The 21,001-nt window shown below is 41.5% G+C and overlaps 1 protein-coding gene across 18 annotated transcripts in view; it reads left to right on the top strand.

Annotated features, from left to right (window-relative positions):
* The window catches only part of MTA1 (metastasis associated 1), a 254,529-nt gene that overhangs the window by 112,270 nt on the left and 121,258 nt on the right, over window positions 1-21,001 (top strand). The gene's annotated exons all lie outside the window — the stretch shown is intronic.

Below are 21,001 nucleotides of genomic sequence, written 5' to 3'. Positions count from 1 at the left end.
CACACTTAAATATAAATTAGCGGGTCCTTACCGGTGGTACCACTGCTCCAGGCTGCTTCCACATGTGATGGCGCTCCCCACAGCATCCTGTGTGGTTGTGTGGCTCCAGCACTCAACTGGTTCTGTACCATTTTATTATACTTAAAAAGTTTGTACCAGTTAAAATACTTGATATACATTTTGGATTTAAAGGGCAGTTTTTTGTAGGGCTATGGAGACAGTCATACTTGCACTATAATAACGAGTAACTTAAAGAAGTTCTGTGTGAACTTCAGTGGTTTGGGAACACTGGTTAAACATCCTAGAGTTAATTCTACTTTACATCATCAAAGTCCTGACATTGTCCCGACTCCAAGAGACACACTCTCGAAAAAGAGAGTTACCAAAATCTTAAACAACTCATTTCCAGACCAATGTGTTGTCTCAGGCACCTCTCAAGGCACACAAGCTGTTGCTAGTCTATTCCCTAGGAACTGCAATATACGACCTACTCAAACTTTTATGTGATCCCAAGGGTCGATATATTTTTCTAGAAGCCTTTCTGGGTGATATTCCACTATTGATTGGTTCTATCTATGCACCTAATACTCACCAGCTCAAATTTGTTTCTCAAGTACTAAAAGTGGCTAGATGATTTAAATTTACAAACTGGATTCTTGGAGGAGACTTTAACCAAATTTAGTCCAGTTGTAGGTATAGTGAAAGGAAAGTAGGCAGATTAGTTCTTACTAGAACAACTTGTTAAATGCATGTATTAAATATGACTTCATAACTTTTATAAACCTGAATTGTGGTAGGCAAAAATGGTAGGTAGTAGTTGCGAAATACAGTGATCCCCAGTTCACAGTGAAATAACCAAAATATTTAAAATGCAGACTTTTCTGGTGAATAGCTTTAATTGGACTGGAAGAAAGGAATTGTTCATGTATTAGGTCAATGTGTTGATATGTGCAGGATCTGACCCTTTTTAAACCTGGTCTGCTTCTGCATTTAACGTGGTCTCTGTGCTTTGCATGATTGGGCTTTGCGTCTGCATAGATACCTCGGAGTTTATCCAAGCAAACTTCTTTCAGAGTTTAGGTGGTAGCCCCTCCCTTTCTGTTGGTATGCACATATGCGTGGTCTCCCTCCTTCACTCTTTCTTTGTCTGCTGACAGATCAACATCATCAATGAGTTGCTCTGAGCTAACAACACCACCACTTCTTAATCTCTCTCTGCTTATCTCCACCTTTCTATTATTAATTTGTTTTGCTCAGCCTTTCTGTTTGTGTCTTGCTTTTCTCCTCAAGACCTTCCACCCTGTCTCAGTGGTCGGCATTTTTTCATCCCATGCTGTTACTTATGGCTAGTAAAGTCGCATTTAAATTCTTCATCCATTGTAGGGCTAAACTCCCTTCAACGGACAGGCACGGTCATTGCCTTTTTTGCCTTGGCAAGGCTCACAAGGTTAAATTGTGTGCATACTGCTCTAAATTTACCAAACAGGCCAGGAAAAACGGACCTCTCAGTTATGTTTGTGGCTCTGGGAAGAAGCCCTCCAATCCTCTCAGACAGCCTCCACTTCCCCTAAAATGCAGGCTATCACAACTGTGACTGCATCACCCTGAGGCTCCCAGCCTCTTACTTTAGCCTCCATCGCCGATATTCCTACTCTAGGCTCCTCTGTTTGGGCTCCTCTGCCCATGCCTCTCAATCCACCTGAACTGGTGCCCTCCTCTAGTACTGCTATACAGGCCAGGTTCTATCACCTTGGCCACGATGACAAAAAAGAAATGAGATACGACCCATCCAGCGTCTAAGCCTCTGAAATGCAGCTTGCTGTCTGCAGCTGCAACTGCCTCACTTCAGTCCAAGAAGAAGCAGAAGCAGGCCACAGAACAGCAGCAGCAACCAGCCCCTCCAAACTCTGTTGGTCTCGTGCACGACCCACAAACCCTGGCCCTTGAATCTGACCTGGACCAATTCAATCCCGAGGGACCATTCAGGAGGGGCTTGGTAACGAGAACCTGCCTAATCACCATTCTGAGGCTGAGGGACAGTACACACCCAAAAGCCAGTCAGACCCAGATGCTGGCCTGGAGGAGGAATTTCAATATGCTGATGATATGCCATTGGAGGACAGGAACTTTCACTTTGAATTTGAGGCACTTTACGCTAATCCTAAGCACATGTGAATGGGCGTATTCCTCTCATCAGCCACAAGAGGGCTTCCTCCACATTGACATCTACTATGCCAACTGGGACAAACATCCAGCTTACAGGGCCTACCATGCCATGGACCCTTGTCACAGATAATCAGATCCATACAATTCTTCCCATTGGTTCTGTACTTCCAGAGACCAACCTCATCGACTGCCTCATTCCCAGTTGAACTTACCTCAGCCTACCAAATGCTTTTACAGAGTGCACACAGTGGACAAACAGGTGTGAAACTTCTTGCAGCATTATCCCACACCAAACAAAGTGGTAGTATAGTCATCTATCTCCAAAAACAGATTCAGGTCCTGTTTCTACATCTCCAGACAAGGAAAGAAGGAAGCTGGACATATTCAGCAGGCATCTCTATTCCATTTCTGCTTTACACCTCAAGTGGGCCAATTACCAGGCCTACAACGCCCGTTACAACCACTTTTTGTGGGAACATTTGGCACCTTTTCTAGACCTTCCCCCAGACAAGAAAGACCTTGCCAAGATTTTCCTAAAGGAGGCAGCCCATCTGGTCAGGCAGGAGCTCTACTCTGCCAGAGAAAAGACCAACAAGGTCTTTCAGAAGGTCCAATATCTATGCAATACAGCTCCATGAGCTATCAGCTGTCCATGCCAGGCAACATAGGCCAACCAGATGGAATTGTAGTCTGCCTCAGTGACCGTCTACTCCATACTACCAAAGCAGTCGCTCCTTTCATGCACCTTGCTACCAGCCTTACAAGAAACACCCTCCCTAAATCACACAGTGCCCCTGATCCAATAAACTTAGACTGTTCATCCTCTTCGCTAAGAAGCAGTGATGTCCCTTTCCAGTTCAGAGTACCCGTTTGTCTCCTTACCTCACAGCATGGGAGACAATTACTTCAGATTTGTGCGTCCTCACAATAATAAGAATTGGATACATGCTGGAGTTTTTGTCTATACCCTGTAGGAGAAAATTAACTCCTTAAAGGGTTAAAAACCCTTTAAGGGGTTCATTTTCTCCTACAACCCCCATCCAACCACCAGTCACTACCAAGGCCACCCTGTCCTACTCACGGAGATGGCCTTGCAACTTGACAAACAGGTCACAGAACCAGTCCACAACCTCTCATCACAGGGCTTCCACTCTCCATATTTCGCAGTCCCCAAGCACGATGGAGGACTCACTGCATCTTGGACCTCTGACAACTCAACTGTTGCATTACCTACAAGCACTTCTGCATGATCACCATTGCCACCATCCTCACTCTGTTACAGAAGGGAATGTGGTTCATCTCTCTGGACCTCAAGGATGCCTGATATCACATCACCATCTGCCCCCGGCATTGGCACTATCTACGCTTTAAGATTGGGAACACCATGTACCAATTCAGGTTGCTCCTGATCGGCCTAGCGTCCTCTCCTAGAGGAGAGCTGGTCTTGTGGTAGCAAGCATGACTTGTCCCCATAGCTAAGCAGGGTCTGCCCTAGTTGCATACGAATGGGAGACTTGATGTGTGAGCACTGCAAGATATTCCCCTCAGGGGATGAAGCCGCTCTGGGAAGAGCAGAAGGTTTCAAGTTACCTCCCTGGCTTCTCCAAGATAGGGCTGAGAGAGATTCCTGCCTGCAACCTTGGAGCAGCCGCTGCCAGTCTGTGAAGACAATACTGAGCTAGATAGACCAATGGTCTGACTCAGTATATGGCAGTTTCCTATGTTCCTATGTTCTCCAAGCATCTTTACCATGGTAAAGACTGGCATGGCACCAGTTTCCTACAGAAACAAGGCATCCAGATTTTTCCATTATTGGACAACAGACATTTCATAGCAGACACCCCTCAGTCCATCCTGCTCTCCCACGCCACTTCTGTAGCTTTCCTGAATGACCTAGGTCGTCAGATCAACTACGACAAATCCAAACTGGTACCCACCAGGTGCATAGAATTCCTCAGCCTTTTATCCCGTTCCGTTCAGGCAAGACCTTAACTCCCAGAACACAGGATCCATGCACTCCTTTCCCTAGCATCACACGTGTCCCAACATCGCCTCCACAGAGCTTGAATCATTCAATAGCTCCTGGGCTACATGGCTTCTATGACACACGTACTCCCTCTTGTCTGTCTCCTCTCCTGCATCTTACAAAAATGATTCCTGCACCACTTCTGCCCTCACACAGACCCTCAATCTCATTGGCTCATTACACGGCAAGGTTTTTAAAAAAATAAGAAATAGTTTATTCTTCTGAAGTTTAGAAGTCTATCTGTGAGTAAGTCGGTGTCAACTCCTATCAACCACATAGATTCTCTCCAGGATGATCTGTCTTCAACTTGGCCTTTAAGGTCTCTCAGTGGTGCATTCATTGTTGTCGTAACCGAGTCCATCCACCTTGCTGCTGGTCATCCTCTTCTCTTTCCTTCAACTTTTCCCAGCATTATGGACTTCTCAAGGGAGCTGGATCTTCACATAATGTGTCCGAAGTATGATAGTTTGAGCCTGGCCATTTGTGCCTCAAGTGAAAATTCTGGATTGATCTGTTCTATGATCAATTTGTTTGTTTTCCTGGCTGTCCATGGTAAAGAGCCCCTGGTGGCGCAGTGGTAAAACTGCCGCCCTGTAACCAGAAGGTTGCAAGTTCGATCCTGACCAGGGGCTCAAGGTTGACTCAGCCTTCCACCCTTCCGAGGTCAGTAAAATGAGTACCCAGAATGTTGGGGGGCAATATGCTAAATCATTGTAAACCGCTTAGAGAGCTTCCAGCTATAGAGCGGTATATAAATGTAAGTGCTATTGCTATTGCTATTGCTATCCTCAAAAATCTTCTTCAGCATCAAAGTTCAAAAGCATCAATGCTTTTTCTGTCTTGCGTCTTCACAGTCCAGCTTTCGCATCCATAGAGTGCCATGGGAAAAACCATTGTCCGGACGATTCTAATCTTTGTAGCTGTAGACATGTCATGGCATCTAAATATCCTTTCCTTTTTTTGGCATTTTAAATTTTTTTATAGGTTTTTACAATATCTTAACAGTCCAATTACATTTAATTAAGTAAATATTGATTTCCCACTTACCAGTCTGCATGGTTCATATTAGCTATACAAATCTACCATTACTATAATAATTCAAAACACATATACTCCACATTGCAAACTCAATTTTACCCTACCCAACCTGCTGTTGTTACTAAATTTCAAACCCTGCTGAAAGGTCCATATTGGAAAAATAGTTCTTTAAAGTAAGAATGACTCCCAATCTTCTTTGAAACATTCCAAGTTTGCATCCCTTATGAGTGCTGTAGGTTTTGCCATCTCAGCGTATTCCAAAATCTTTATCAAACAATCTTCTTTTGAGGGCATTTTATTATGTTTCCATTTCTGCGCATATACTATTCTAGCCTCTGTAGTTGCATACATTAAAAATGTTAATTTCTTCTGGAGAACTCTCCTTGCATTATTCCCAGCAGGAAGGATTCTGGCCTCTTAGGAAATGTCATTTAAAAATTTTTCTTCAACTCATTATATATCATATCCCAAAAGGCCTTTACCTTCCCGCATGACCACCACATATGGAAAAAGGTTCCTTCACATTTTCCACATTTCCAACATTAGTTTGGAACATTTTTATACATTAAAGCTAATTTTTTCGATGTCAAATGCCACATGTACATCATCTTATAATAATTTTCTTTTAAAGTATAACATGCAGTGAACTTTACATCAGTTTTCCATAATTTTCCCCAAGCTGCCATATCTATATTATGACCCACATCTTGAGCCCATTTTATCATAGTTGTTTTTAACCACTTCATCTCTTGTCTCCTCCAAAAGCAACAACTTATACATCTTAGAGACTAATTTTTCATCATTTTCACACAATTCCTTCTCGAATCTCGACATTTGATCCTCAAATCCAACTTTAAGATCCTTCTTGTAAATTTCGTTTAAGCTGATGATACTGAAACCAGTTACTAACCAGATTTTGTACTTCGATTAGGTTTTTTAATTTACAGCCCTTCTCTTGAAAACATAACAAGTCCCTATAGGTACCCCATTCAGATTGCATATTTATCTCTTTACGTGCCAAAGCTTGAATCGGGAATACCCATAATGGAGTTTTAGATTCCAGCCATTTTTTATATTTTACCCACACTCCCATTAGACTCCTTCTTACGTAGTGATTGAGAAAGTCTTTATGCACTTTACTTATATCGTATCACAGATATGAATGCCATCCAAACCTTCTATCAAATCCTTCCAGATCAAGTATTCTGGGATTTCTTAATGTTATCCATTCTTTTAACCATGTCAAACAAGCAGCATCAAAATACAACCTTAAATCCAGCAGGGTAAGACCACCTCTTTCTTTGGCATCAGTTAAATTTTTAAGTTTAATTCTTGGCCTTTCCCCTTGCCAAACAAAATTGGTTATGTCCTTTTGCCATTGCTTGAAACAGGTTAACGTATTAATTATAGGAATAGTCTGGAAAAGAAATGACATTTTAGGTAGAACATTCATTGTCACAACCGAAATTCTTCCCATTAAAGATAAGTTCATTCTAGTCCACCTTTGCAAATCAATTTTTACTGCATTCCATAATTTGATATAATTATTTGAAAACAACAAAGAGTTTTTGTTTGTCAACGAGACACCCAAGTATTTAATTTTCTTCTCCACTTTCAATTCGCTTATTTCATAAAGTCTATCATTAGATTTCTGGTCCATATTTTTTATCAACACCTATGTTTTACTCTTATTTATATAAAACCCAGCCAATTGGCCAAATTGTTGTATTTTTTCCAAGAGCCTTCTGATCTTCTCTAATGGATTTTCTAGAAAAAATACCACATCATCCGCAAAGGCTCTAAGTTTATACTCCTGTTTCCCTTCTTTCGGGCCTTGTATTTGTTCATCTTCTCTAATATTTCTAGAAAGCACTTCCAGAACTAATATAAAAAGTAATGGGGAAAGTGGACAACCTTGTCTAGTTCCTTTTTGTATTTTACAATTATCTGATAGTTCCCCATTTATAATAATTTTAGCATATTGTTCCGAATATATTGTCTTAATGGCCCTAATAAAATTATCACCAACTCCCATTACATCCACTAGCCTCCACATAAACTGCCAGGAGACATTGTCAAATGCTTTCTCTGCATCCAGAAAGATCATAGCTATCTGTTTATCATTGTGTTTTCTGTAATACTCCAAGACATTCGGGACTGTTCTCACATTGTCTATTAATTGCCGTTTTGGCAAAAAGCCTGCTTGATCTTCATGAATGAAAGCTCTTAGTACAACCTTCATTCTCCTTGCCAAAATGGCAGCAAAAAGTTTATAATCATTATTTAACAGTGAGATTGGCCTGTAATTCTTAACTTGCAATGAATCTTGATCCGGTTTTGGGATTACTGCAATGTTAGCATACTTCCTAGACTCCAGCACATTTCCTTTTTGTAAAATATCATTCATCATCCATTGCAAAGGCTGTAATAATTGATCTTTAAACAACTTGTAGTACGAAGCTGGTAATCTATCAGGCCCTGGCACTTTATTGGCTTTGCTTAGGCTTATTACTTCCGTTATTTCCATTATTGATATTGGTTCATAATTTCTATATGATCCTTGGAAAGTTGTGGAATATTTTGTGTCTTCAGAAACTTATCGATTTTTATATTTTCTACTTTGTTTCCTTTAAGTACAAAATATCCTTTCCAAGGCCTTCATTGCAAACCTATCAAGTGCTAGTTTGCGGCGTATTTATTGACTGGTGGATCCTTGACTGTTGACGGTTAATCCTAAAAGGCAAGAGCCATCCTCCACTTCAGTGTCTTCATTGTCAATTCTGAGGCTGGTTGCTGTACCCTTTGTCATTAGTTTAGACTTCTTTATATTTAGTCATAGTCCCATTTTTTCACTGTGCTCCTTGACTTTCATTACTAGAGCTTGCAGATCATCTGCATTTTCAACTGTCAGAGTGAACATCAACTGTCAGAGTGAGCACTCCATCAGCGTAGCACAGGTTATTGATGTTTCTTCCTTCAGCTTTAAAGCCACACTCATCTTCTTCTAATCCAGCTTCTCTCAGTATATGTTCAGCATATAAATTGAATAAATGAGAAAGTATACAGCCTTGTCTTACTCCTTTGCCGATCTGGAGCCAGTCTGTTTCACCATGTTGCATCTGGACTGTGGCTTCCTATCTTGTGTATAGGTTTCTCATGAGAACAATGAGGTGTTCTAGGATCCTCATTTTCCTAAGGATATTCTGCAATTTGACATGGTTGATGCAATCGAAGACTTTTCTGTAGTCAATAAAGCACATATTGACTTCTTTTTGGTACTGCTTTGGCTTTGTCAGTTATCCAGCATGCATCAGCAATGATGTCTCTTGTTCCTCTGCCTTTTCTGAAACCAGCTTGAACATCCTGCATTTCCCTTTCCACGTAGGGTTCTAACCTGCGTTGGATGATCCTGAGCATTATTTTGCTAGCATGTGAAATTAAGGATATTGTGTGATGGTTTGTGCAATCTGTTAAGTCTCCATTCTTTGGTATGGGTTTATAAACTGACGTTTTCCAATCTGTTGGTCACTGTGTCATTTTCCAAATTTGCTGGCATAGTTTGGTTAGAGCCTTGACTGATTCTTCTTCTGTTGCCTGCCATATTTGTGTAGCCTTCCGACTTGGTAATCACCAGAGTGCTGATCTAACTTCATCTTCCCATATTAGAGGTTCTTGCAAGTAGGGAATATCTTCTAGAGTCTCTTGGATGTTGACATGCTTGCTGTACATATTTTCAGAATACTTCTTCCATCTCTGTTTGATCTTCTCTGTATCAGTTATTATCTGTCCTTTGGCATCCCTTAACATACCAATTTGAGGTTGGAACCTCCCAGTGAGTTCAGAGATCTTTTGGAAAACATTCCTTGTTTTTCCGTGTCTATTTCCATCCTCAAAATCTTTACAGATGTCATTGTAGTATTTCTTCTTGTTGCTTCTAACAGCTTTCTGAAATTCCCTATTAAATTCCATCCTGAGGTCTTTATCTTTCTTGGTTGTGGCTTCTCTTCTCTTCTTGGCAATTTCCATTGGTTCTGAAATCCATTTTGCTTTCTTCTGTTTCTTGGTCTTTGGCAGTCTCTTTTCACATTCATCCTTAACAACTTCTTTTATTTCATTCCACAGTTCCTCTGGTTCCCTATCAATGAGGTTCAGAACTTCAAAGCGGTTCCTGATGTTCTCCTTGAAAATGGTGGGTACATTCTCAAGATCATATCGTGGAAGCTGGTTTTGTTTTTCCACTTTAGCTTGACTTGGAACATGCACATGAGCAGTTTGTGATTTGTTCCACAATCGGCCCCCGGCCACGTCTTTGCTATTATAACCGAGCTCTTCCATCTCCTTGCACCTATAGTGTAATCAGTGTTATTTCTATGTACTCCATCTGGTGATTTCCATGTGTATAGCTGCCATTTTGGTTGTTTGAAGAATGTGTTAGCAATGAAGAAATCATTGGCTTGGCAGAAACTAACTGTCGTTCTCCTGCTTCCTTTCTATTTCCTAGGCCATATAGGCTGACTGTGTTTTCCTCCTTACCTTTTCCAACTTTGGCATTCCAATCTCCAACCACCAGCATCACATCTTGCTTGCATGTTCTGTCAATTTCAGGCTGGACTTGAGCATAAAACTCATCAACTTCCTCTTCTTCTGCATCTGTCGTTGGGGCATAGACTTGAAGAACAGCCATGTTAAAGGGTTGTCCACAAAATCTAATAGATCTTAGTCAGTCAATGACGGCATTGTACCCAAGTACTGTCATTGCTATATCCTTCTTGACTATGAAAGCATCACCCTTCTTTGTTTTTTGTGTCCTGAGTAGTAAATGGTGTGATTTTCTGACTGAAAGTGTCCCATTCCAGTCCATTTTAATTCTCTGATGCCCAAGATGTCAATCATCTTTCACTGTGTCGAGCTTTCCCATATTCATTCTTCTTACGTTCCACGTTACCATTGTAATTCCATCTTTGCCGCTTCAGTTCTTTTCCCGCACGGCAACATCAGCTGCTAGACATCCAAAAGGCTTTAGTCTAACACCAGAAACACCATCGGTACTCTGAGAGATCCTTAGGTCTTCTTCAGTAGCGTGTTGAGTACCATCCGACTTGAGGGGCACATCATCTGGCACTACATTGACAATCATTCCATTTTGTCTATCCATGTGGCTTTCTTGGAGGAGTGGTTTACCATTGCCTTCTCCCACGCAGTGTGAAATGATGCCTTTATCATTGTCACTGAAGGGATTGTCCACCTCCAGCACCTTCCTGTATCACGGCTGTCCAATATAGGTGCCTGCTTGCTTTAGCTAGGCAGCCGGGATGACCTTCGCGCTTTAGGTGACCCTACTGAGAGTATACCTCCCAGTGTACTTCTCTCATCTCTCCAAGGAACACCCCACCACCACCATGATGAGGCAGCAAAGCAGGACTTGGGGCGGGGGGTGGTATGTTCCATACCCTCCCACATTTCACTGCTGAAAATAGGGATCTACTTGCTATCACTATGCAGACACAACTAAATTGAGTAGCATTTTAACATGCATTTTTGCACTATGAGTTACATTATAACAAAAAAACCCTAGAACACAAGACAGAAATTAGAAAGGAACTATTCAAAATGTCTACTCGCAGACAAGTGGACAAATAAACCTAACAAGTCCTACTCAACATATACTCAATATGTTATCTTTAACACATGTACAATCACTGTAGCCACATACAGATCTGTGGTTATTCACACATTATGTTCAAAATACAACAATACATCTCCACTCTTTACTGTGGATTTGAGGGGCCAATACCAAAATTGGCTTTTAATGAACTCATGTACACAAAAGCATATAGATGTATCAGCATCGTCCGTATACAGTTACTATATTGGAAAATAAGTCTTTTCAGGGAGGAAACCAGCAGTTCTCAGCCCCTCCTCACAAAACACAACATTGAACAAAATTGTCTAGTAAGAAATAATCAGCCTACTTTCCTTTCACTGTATCTACATCTGAACTAAATTTGGTGCAAATCGTGGTCCACAAGTTGCACCTCAAATGTTCATGTGTCTGCCATCTTGGATTGGGGTGAATGTCATCATTACAAACTGCACCATTGAGGTATCCCTATGTGTCACTCACCACAGCTATTCCAAATTTGTTTCAAATCAGACAGTCCTCAAGTTTGTGCACTTGTGCCTCAAAGCTTTATGCATCCGCCATCTTGGATCAGGGTGTGTGACATCTTCACAAACTACACTATTGGGGCATCCCTATGTGTCCATTCAGCTGTAGCAAATTTGGTTCAAATTGGTTACTGTCCACAAGTTAGTGCACTTGTGCCTCCAAAGTTTACATGTCCACCATCTTGAATTGGGATGGATGACATCATCACAATCTTTGCCATTGAGGTGTCCCTATTTGTCCCTACAGATGTAGCAAATTGGGTTCAGATCGGTTGAGCGGTTCACAAGTTAGCTCACTTGCACCTCAAAAGTTTATGGTTCCGCCATCTTGAATCAGAGTGGATGACATAATCACAAACTATACCACTGAGGTGTCCCTGTTTGCCTCTCACTACGACTGTCCTTAATTTGATTCAGATCAGTTAGACAGTCCACAAGTTAGCTCACTTGAACCTCTAACATTCACACATCTGCCATCTTGGATTGGGGTAGATGACATCATCACAAACTAAGCCATTGAGGTATCCATATGTGTTGCTACAGTTGCAGCAAATTTGGTTCAAATCGGTTAAGCGGTTCACAAGTTAGCTCACTTGCACCTCACAAGTTTACACGTTCACTATCTTGAATCGGCATGTATGACATCATCACAAGCTATGCCATTGAGGTGTCCATGTGTTTCACTCACTGCAACTGTACCTAATTTGGTTTAAATTGATTAGACAATGCTCAAATTAGCCCACTTCTGCCTCAGATGTTAACGCGTCCACCATCTTGAATTGGAGTGGATGACATCATCACACACCATGCTATTTGGGCATTCCTATGTGTCCCTACATCTGTAGCAAATTTGGTTCAAATCTGTTAAGCAGTTCACAAGTTAGCCCACTTGCACCTCAAAAGTTTACGCGTCTGCCATCTTGGATCAGGGTGGATGGACATCATCATAAATTATGCAGTTGAGGTATCGCTATGTGTCACTCACTACAGCTGTTCCTAATTTGGTTTAAATTGGTTAGAATGTCCACAAATCAGCTTGCTTGCTCCTCAGATGTTCACACGGCTGCCATCTTGAATTGAACTGGATGACATCATCACACACCATGCCATTTGGGCATCCCTATGTGTCCCTACATAGGGAACTCTTTGGAGGAAGAACAGGATGTGTGTCATAATAAAATATATGTATATATGTTGACTTTTAGCCACATGCACTCCAATCCTAAGCATATAAACTCAGAAGCAAATTCAAATAGTGTTTTCTTTACACCTAGCACAGCAGCAAGCAAGCCTGTTTGATCTCTTACAGGACAGAAGAATGTCATATATGAAGTTACCCAAATTTCTTAGGATTTAAAGACAACCACACATTTCATTAGCAAGGAAGTTTTTAAAATGAGCTTCTTGTGATCTGATTTGCAAAGTCTTATTTTGAAGCAAGTGTATAAAACCATACTTTTGGTGGGAGAGGGAAATGCTTAATGTTCATTTTAGGCATTTGTGAATCTATTTTCAAGAAATTGGGTATTTTAGTCCATTAAAAGAAAATATCTTAAGTTATTTATATAAGAGCTATTGTTACAAGCACAAAGCAAAATAAAATAGTAATGAATATAAGAGGGAAACAGGATGAGAAAGAACAGTTTTCTCATATTTTGCTATTTAAGCCATTTTGAGAACTTTATTGCTGAAAAGCAGCATATAAATATTTTTAATGGCGGTGGGGAGGAAAAAACCCCACACATACAGACCAAATTAGAGCTAGAAGCACTGCAGTTTAGTATCTTCTGAAACAAAAGGCAGGAACAAAAACAAAACCAGATCCATTTTGTCAGAGCATTTTTCTTCCCTCTTATTCTTTCTAAAGTTTTTAATACTTTTGTACTAATTTCTTCACAAGAAGGCCTCTTGTTGGCATGGGGAATTTAAAACTCTCTCTCACACATACACAGACACACACACTCACGCAGTAGGACTTCTCTCACATCTGTACACACACAGTTCATGGCTTCAGCAAAAGGAATAAAACACACACACACACACACACACACACACACACACACACACATATTAGGGTTCATTTAGAAAAAAAATGTTTTATTTTCCTTCTCTGAGGGAGACAACAAACCCAACAGCCAGCCTGGCTCTGCAAAGTGCTGAGCAGGGGAGGAGCCTCCAGACTCCAGGAGAACCATGCAGGCTGGGAGAGCAAAAAGTTAACCTTTCTTTAACTCGCTGCTACTACTGCTCTCCATGAGCAGGACTTCCTTCCTTCCCCAACTCTCCTCTGTGTTTGTGAGTCCTCCCACTTGTCAAGAGGGTGGAGGGAGGCGCTCAGGCGGGAGTCAGGACTTCTCACTGCTGCCGAGCGCAGTGGGTTGCACCAGGAATATTCCCTGTCTCCCAGTGGGACAGTCCGGGCCTGGGCTTATGACAGCTCCATCAAAATTTCTTTCCTTCTCATGTTTTTGTCTCTCTCTTCTTCCTTGCTTCTGCTGATTAACTAGTCAGGGTGGGAAGGGAGATGGAGAAAGATTTTCCTGATGGCAGTAGCCATGTTGACAGTGGGGAAGGAGGCCTCAGAATGGGGGAAAGCCTCTCTTTCTGACTGGCCAGGCCCACTCCCCAAGTGGACACCTCAGGTTGGTGTCAGGATTGACCCCAATGATTTCTCAGATGATAAGGATGATGAGAAGCAAGTGTTTTCTGATCCATCTAAAGAGGAGCACTCTTAGTTGACCAGCTTCACAGATGGATGCCACAGTTTTCAATAAGGAAAAGGGAGAACTTTCTGAGGAGATCCTGATCTCACAGGACAATCCACACCTAAGACAAGGCTTAAACAAGCGAAACAAGATGGCTGCTATAATGGTAGTTACAAACCTAGACTCCATAAAATTTCCTATCAGGAGTCTGGTTTTGGACGTTCAGAGACCTCTCTGTCCAAGGAGTTGGAGCATCAACAATAAGTCCAGCGATGATGCTATTTGGAGAGTCCCTTCACCTTGGGAAATTGAAGAACATAAGAAAAGTGATGCCTTTTAGCAATAGGTATAATGGTAGCACTCTTCATATCATCACTTCAAAGTTTATTTTATGCAGTGTCAGTTCAGGCAGGTCAGAACTGCTTGGTCTAGACCTATATCTTTCTTCGGAATCAGTAATTTCCCAAGCAGGGATCTGCACCAGTCTCTCAGAAGGAATTCAAACATCAACAATCACAATTACACCTGATTTCAGGTACCAGCAGATAGCTGTTTCTAACTAGTTGCCAATGAACAGCATAAATCCTCTACAGATCAGTGGGCATTACATCATACCAGCAGGATGCTATCTTACATTCACAACAGCAGACAATTAGTATATCCCTTCTCAAGGCCACAGACAAAGGGAAAGAATATACTAATGTCTCAGACCATAGATATGCCTTTAGAGATCCAGGGGATAGATCCTATTCCCACACCTGTCCTGGAAAAGTACCCAGGTTTTCTCCTTTTTCTTTATTGTTCCAAAGAGAAGCGGGAATTGGAGGGTCATTAAAGACCAGAAGGCTAGTGATGTGCATGGTCCGGAGCAGTCCGGACCAGCACCAAAGGGGAGCCTATCTTTTAGGGCGGGGAGGGCTTGTTTACCCCTCCCGCGCCTCTTTGCCCCCGCCAGTGGCCGTAATCTACTGTAAAATTGGGGCGCTGGAAACCAGCCGCCGCCGCTTCCGCCGCGCCCCCCCCCCCCGCGAGCAAATTAGAGATAAAAAAGGCTACTGCCTACAAGGAAAGGCTACTGCCGCCCTGCCGCCCCCCCACCCGCCACCCCCCCACGAGTGCTCACCAAGTTAGAAGAACTTAGAGAGGAGCTCGCGAACAGAGCTCCTCTCTTATCGAAGCCTCCGGCCCAACTGGGGCCTTGGGCGCGTACGCACGCGCACTAGAGCTCTTTATCCTATAGAGCTTTTGCCGGAGGCCTGGTCTACCCGCCGGGAAGAAAACCCAACAGGTTTTCACAGGACCTCCTTCTCCAAGCAGGATCTAAGTAACATTGGATGCAAACCTTACAGGCTGAGAAGCCCACTGCAGTTCACCTGGTTTCTCAGGGCAAATGGTTCCAGAAAGAAGCAGTCCACAGCATAAACTGGCTGGAGCTGCAGGTGTTCAAACTGAGTGTCCTGCAGGTCCAGACTATACTGGAATACCACCAAGTGTTAATATGTACAGTCAATTTCATTGCCTAAGCACATGCAACTAGGCAGGAAGGCACTTGGTCCCAGTCCTTGTTGAAAAAGTCTCATTTTCTCTTCCCCTGGACAGAGAACCATCTTCAATCAGCAGGGCTCAGGAAATCCACTAGTCATCTCGTTTGTAATAAGTAGGAAATAACGTCTGACCAGCAAAAAAAAATCCTGATGAGTAATGTACCGACATAGCTTGACAAGTAAAATTGGGGGGGGGGGGGTGCTGATGAACAAAGCCAACATTTTTTTACTCCTGCCAATTAGTATCAATGGAGCATATACAGGGAATCTGCTATACCAAGGTGAATTGTTTGAACCAACAGGATCTGGTAGTATGGTGTCTGGAATGCTCAGCTTGCCAGAGTCTAGTAGATAGATTTTGACCAACTATCAGTGGTCTTTTCTGTCTCAGTGAGGGTGGTGAGGTGAAAGATGCTCTCACGGTTCAGGGGCTAAAGTGCCCCACTGTGTGCCCCTTACACAGCAATCCGGTCAGATTAGCAGTCTAAGAGTATCAAGTGGAAATCTTCCTGGTAGCTCCCAGGTGACTCCAGAGTAGGTTTGCAATGTCCCCCGAAATTCCGGGTTTCACCTGGATTTTAAGCATCTCACCCACATTGCTTAGCCCACCCAGATTGGTCTGGATTTCAGCTTTCATTTTTTTAAAAAAGCTAAGCTCTAGCCCTTGTAGAAGCAGAGTTATGGAACAAAGTTAGTTATAAGTTTATTCGGTCATTGACCAGCAAACATTTACAATAAAGCAGTACGTATTTTACAAATAATATAACAAAACTTGGCCATAACAGAAATAATATCAGTGTCAGAAATAATATCAATATCAGGAACAAAATGTATAGTCACTATTCTTCTCAAAAATTATTTTCAAGCCAATTTACATAATATGCAAATTAAGCACCTGAATTTGGAAAGCCAGAATATGGCGACCCTACTCCAGAGGGTCTAGTGTCCCCCCACTATAAGTTCCTTTAACCCCGAAGTACTAAGTTGGCTTGCTATCACAAAGGATCTGTATTCCATCCAAGTGCAGCTTGAGTACATCTCACACTTTGGCTCTTGAGTGGGAGGCCTTAAGTCAGAGTTCTGAGCTCTCTTCTGACTTCATGACAGGATTCTGCCAGCTGAGAGTATCAGGCTACTTGCAAGGCCTTGGTCCCCTGGTACCATAATGTCAACAAGATCCCCTTTGAGGGATCTTGAGATCCATGATCTCCATTATTTCATTTGTATTATCTCATTACTTTTTCTTAACTAGACAGTATGCTTCTGCTAATTCAGCCTAAGACTGCATTAGCTTATTTATTTATTTATTTATTTATTTATTTATTTATTTATTTATTTATTTAAAATATTGATACCCTGCCCCTCCAGTGCAATACTTCTCGGGGCAGCTTACAAAAGTAACAGACACAGATACAAGTAATAAAATTAATTTTTTAAAAGTCAGATTAAAAACAATTATTAGGTTCAAATTAAAACTGAAAAGTATAAAAAGCTAAATAACCTACCAGATATAACAAAATATCAAATTTTTAGCAGCTGAATCACACTGCTGGCTCATTGATCTGTCTGTCATTCAGCAGCAGCATCGTTAAACTCAGATAATTGTGATGATCATGGCGTACAGCTCATGAAAAACCCAAATCCACAACCTCAGAAAATTAGAATATTACATGGAACCAAGAAGACAAGGATTGAAGAATAGAACAATATCAGACCTCTGAAAAGTATAAGCATGCATATGTATTCAGTACTTGGTTTGGGCCCCTTTTGCAGCAATTACTGCCTCAGTGCGGCGTGGCATGGATGCTATCAGCCTGTGGCACTGATGAGGTATTATGGAAGACCAGGATGCTTCATTAGTGGCCTTCAGCAATTCTGCATTGTTTGGTCTCATGTCTCTCATCCTTCTCTTGGCAATGCCCCATAGATTCTCTATGGGGTCAGGTCAGGTGAGTTTGCTGGCCAATCAAGCACAGTACACTGTATACTTTTCAGAGGTCCGATATTGTTCTATTCTTCAATCCTTGTCTTATTGGTTCCATGTAATATTCTAATTTTCTGAGATTGTGGATTTGGGGTTTTCATGAGCTGTACGCCATGATCATCACAATTATAACAAATTAAGGCTTGACTTATCTCGCTTTGCATGTAATGCGTCTGTCTCATATATCAGTTTCACCTTTTAATTTGCATTACTGAAATTAATGGACTTTTGCACGATATTCTAATTTTCCGAGTTTCACCTGTAAGTGGAAAATCAGACATCACCAAAACCTGGCAATGGCTTAAGAATGGTTACTTGAAGAAAGAAACAGAGGGTTTAATACTGGCTGCGCAAGAACAGGCACTAAGAACAAATGCAATCCGAGCAAAAGTTGAAAAATCCACAACAAACAGCCTTTATAAAGGAGCAGATGAAACAGTGGACCACCTAATCAGCTGTTGTAAAAGGATTGCACAGACTGACTACAAACAAAGGGAAGACAAGGTAGCAGGGATGATACACTGGAACATCTGCAAAAAATGCAAGCTACCTGTAGCCAAAAATTGGTGGGACCATAAAATTGAAAAAGTTGAAGAAAATGAAGATGTAAAAACATTATGGGACTTCCGACTACAAACAGCCAAACATCTGCCACACAATACACCAGATATAACTGTAGTCAAGAAGAAAGAAAAACAAGTCAAAATAATCGACATAGCAATACCAGGGGATAGCAGAATAGAAGAAAAAGAAATAGAAAAAATCACCAAATACAAAGATCTACAAATTGAAATTGAAAGGCTGCGGCAGAAAAAGACCAAAATAATCCCAGTGGTAATTGGCGCCCTGGGTGCAGTTCCAAAAGACCTTGAAGAGCACCTCAACACCATAGGGGCCACAGAAATCACCATCAGCCAATTACAAAAAGCAGCTTTACTGGGAACAGCCTATATTCTGCAACTATATCTATAACAATTGACAATAAAATTCAGCCATCTCAGGTCCTTGGGAAGGACTCGATGTCTGGATAAAACAAACCAGTCAATAACACCTGTCTGACTGTGTAAACAATTTATAATAAAGGTTAAAACCATTAAACAGTATTTTGTTTTGGAATTTTGTATATCTTGTTAATGGTTAAACTGCTCCATATTTTAGCGTTTTTTACACACTGGCATTACCTGTGTGTACCTGTGTGTCTGTACTCCCACCCCCTCCATCAACTTTGCAATGCCTGGACCAATATGAACCAAATTTGGCTGTAGGGACACCTCAGTGGCATAGTTTGTGATGATGTTGCCCAGCCCAGTTCAAGATGGACACACAAACATTTATTTATTTATTTACTTACTTACTTACTTACACCCCGCCCCTCCAGTACTCTACTGCTCAGGGGCAGCTCGCAACATGAATAAAAAGATACCATGTAACGTTTGAGGAACGTGGGTTAACTTGTGAACTGCCTAACTGATTTGAACCAAATTTGCTACAGTTGTAAGGACTTATAGGGACACCTCAATAGCTTAGTTTGTAATGATGTAATCCACCCTGATTCAAGACAGTGGACATGTGAATGTTTGAGGCACAAGTGGGCTAACTTGTGGACTGTCTAACCAATTTGAACCAAATTTGACACTGTTGTAGTTAGTGACACCTAAGGGCACCTCAATGGTGTAGTTTATGATTACAGGCATGTCATCCACCCTGATTCAAGATGGCAGGCATGTAAACTTCTGTGGCACAGGTGGTCTACGTTGTGGACCGTTTAAGTGATTTGAATCAAATTTGGTACAGTTGGAGTGAGTGACACATAGGGATACCTCAATGGCATACTGTTTTAATTTTATACTGTTTTTAAATTGTTACACTGTTTTAACCTTTTATATTTGTTTTAATTGTTTTAATGTTATTGTTAACTGCCCAGAGACAAAAGTTTGGGCGGTATACAAGTTAAATAAATAAATAAACTGTTTGTTTGTAATGATGTCATCCCACCCTGATTCAAGATGGTGGACACATGAGCGTTTGAGTCGCAAGAAGGCTAACTTTTTGACTGCCTAAACGTTTCTAACCAAATTTTGTGCAGTTGTACTGAGTGACACAAAGGGACACCTCAATGGTCTGTGATTATGTCATCCACCCCAATTCAAGATGGTGGACACGTGAATATTAGAGGCACACGTGGGAACCTATTTGGACCAAATTTGGTACAGTTGTAGGGACACATAGGGAATCCTCAAAAGCATAGTTTGTGGTGATATCATCTACCCCATTTTAAGATGGCAGATGCATGAATGTTTGAGGTGCAAGTGGGCTAACTTGTGAAATGCCTAATCCATTTGAACCAAATTTGCTACAGGTGTAGGGACACATAGGGATGGCTCAAGTGTGTAGTTTGTAATGATGTCATTCACCCTGACTCAAGATGGCAGATGCATGAACGGTTGAGGCACAAGTGGACTAACTTGTGGACTTCCTAACCAATTTGAACCAAATTTGGTGCAGTTGTGGGGACACCTCAAAGGCATAGTTTGTGATGATGTCATCCACCCCAGTTCAAGATGTTGAACATGTGAACGTTTAAGGCTAGAGTGGGTTAACTCATGAAGATGGTAATTGTCAATTAAGATTATATTGAAAGGAAAGTAGACAGATTAGTTCTTATCAGAGCTTCTTATGTTCTGGTATTAGATGTGATTAGACTGTCAGACATTTACAAAAACCTGAATTTAATGCCATTTGTAAAAATTCTTTTCTCACCAAAAAAGACTACTTAAACAACAACAACGCATACTACAGTATATTACGATCATAACCATGGCTAACATCCTGACTATAAAACACACAAATAAGGAAGGACTTCAGGGATGCAACAGGAGCCCTTGCTCAGCCGCCCCAGTTCCCCAGAATGTGCACTGTTGTACAAGAGCCATTAGCATTTGGAGTGCTGCCTGTGCTCTGAAAGCACTGAGGGTCTAGGTGCCAAGGCATATTGAACTGGTGCTACTTTTTTGTCCATCAGCTGCACATTTTTACTAGTAATAGTAGTGGTAACAAATGAGGGAAAGGAAGCTATAGTTTAGATATCCAGATCTAAACTAAATTTCTGTTTGGGGGTTGTAAGTGGGAGGCTGAGGTTCAAATCTCTGTTCAACCATGAAACTAACTGGGTGGCACTGGACAAAGCCTAAATGCTTCACAGGGTTATTCTGAGAAACCCTCACAAGAGGCTTTGAGCTCCTCAGAGAAGTGACTGGGTAGAAATGTGATATATGACTTGTATTTAGGGCTTGCTACTTTGCTCTCTTGCAAGTTTGTTAAATAATCCTTACTTCTAAATGGTTCTTTAGTTCCTGCGATGTGCAAAATA

Source organism: Hemicordylus capensis, chromosome 4, assembly GCF_027244095.1.
Source record: "Hemicordylus capensis ecotype Gifberg chromosome 4, rHemCap1.1.pri, whole genome shotgun sequence".
Lineage (NCBI taxonomy): Eukaryota > Metazoa > Chordata > Lepidosauria > Squamata > Cordylidae > Hemicordylus > Hemicordylus capensis.
This window is presented reverse-complemented; position numbering and strand designations above follow the sequence as displayed.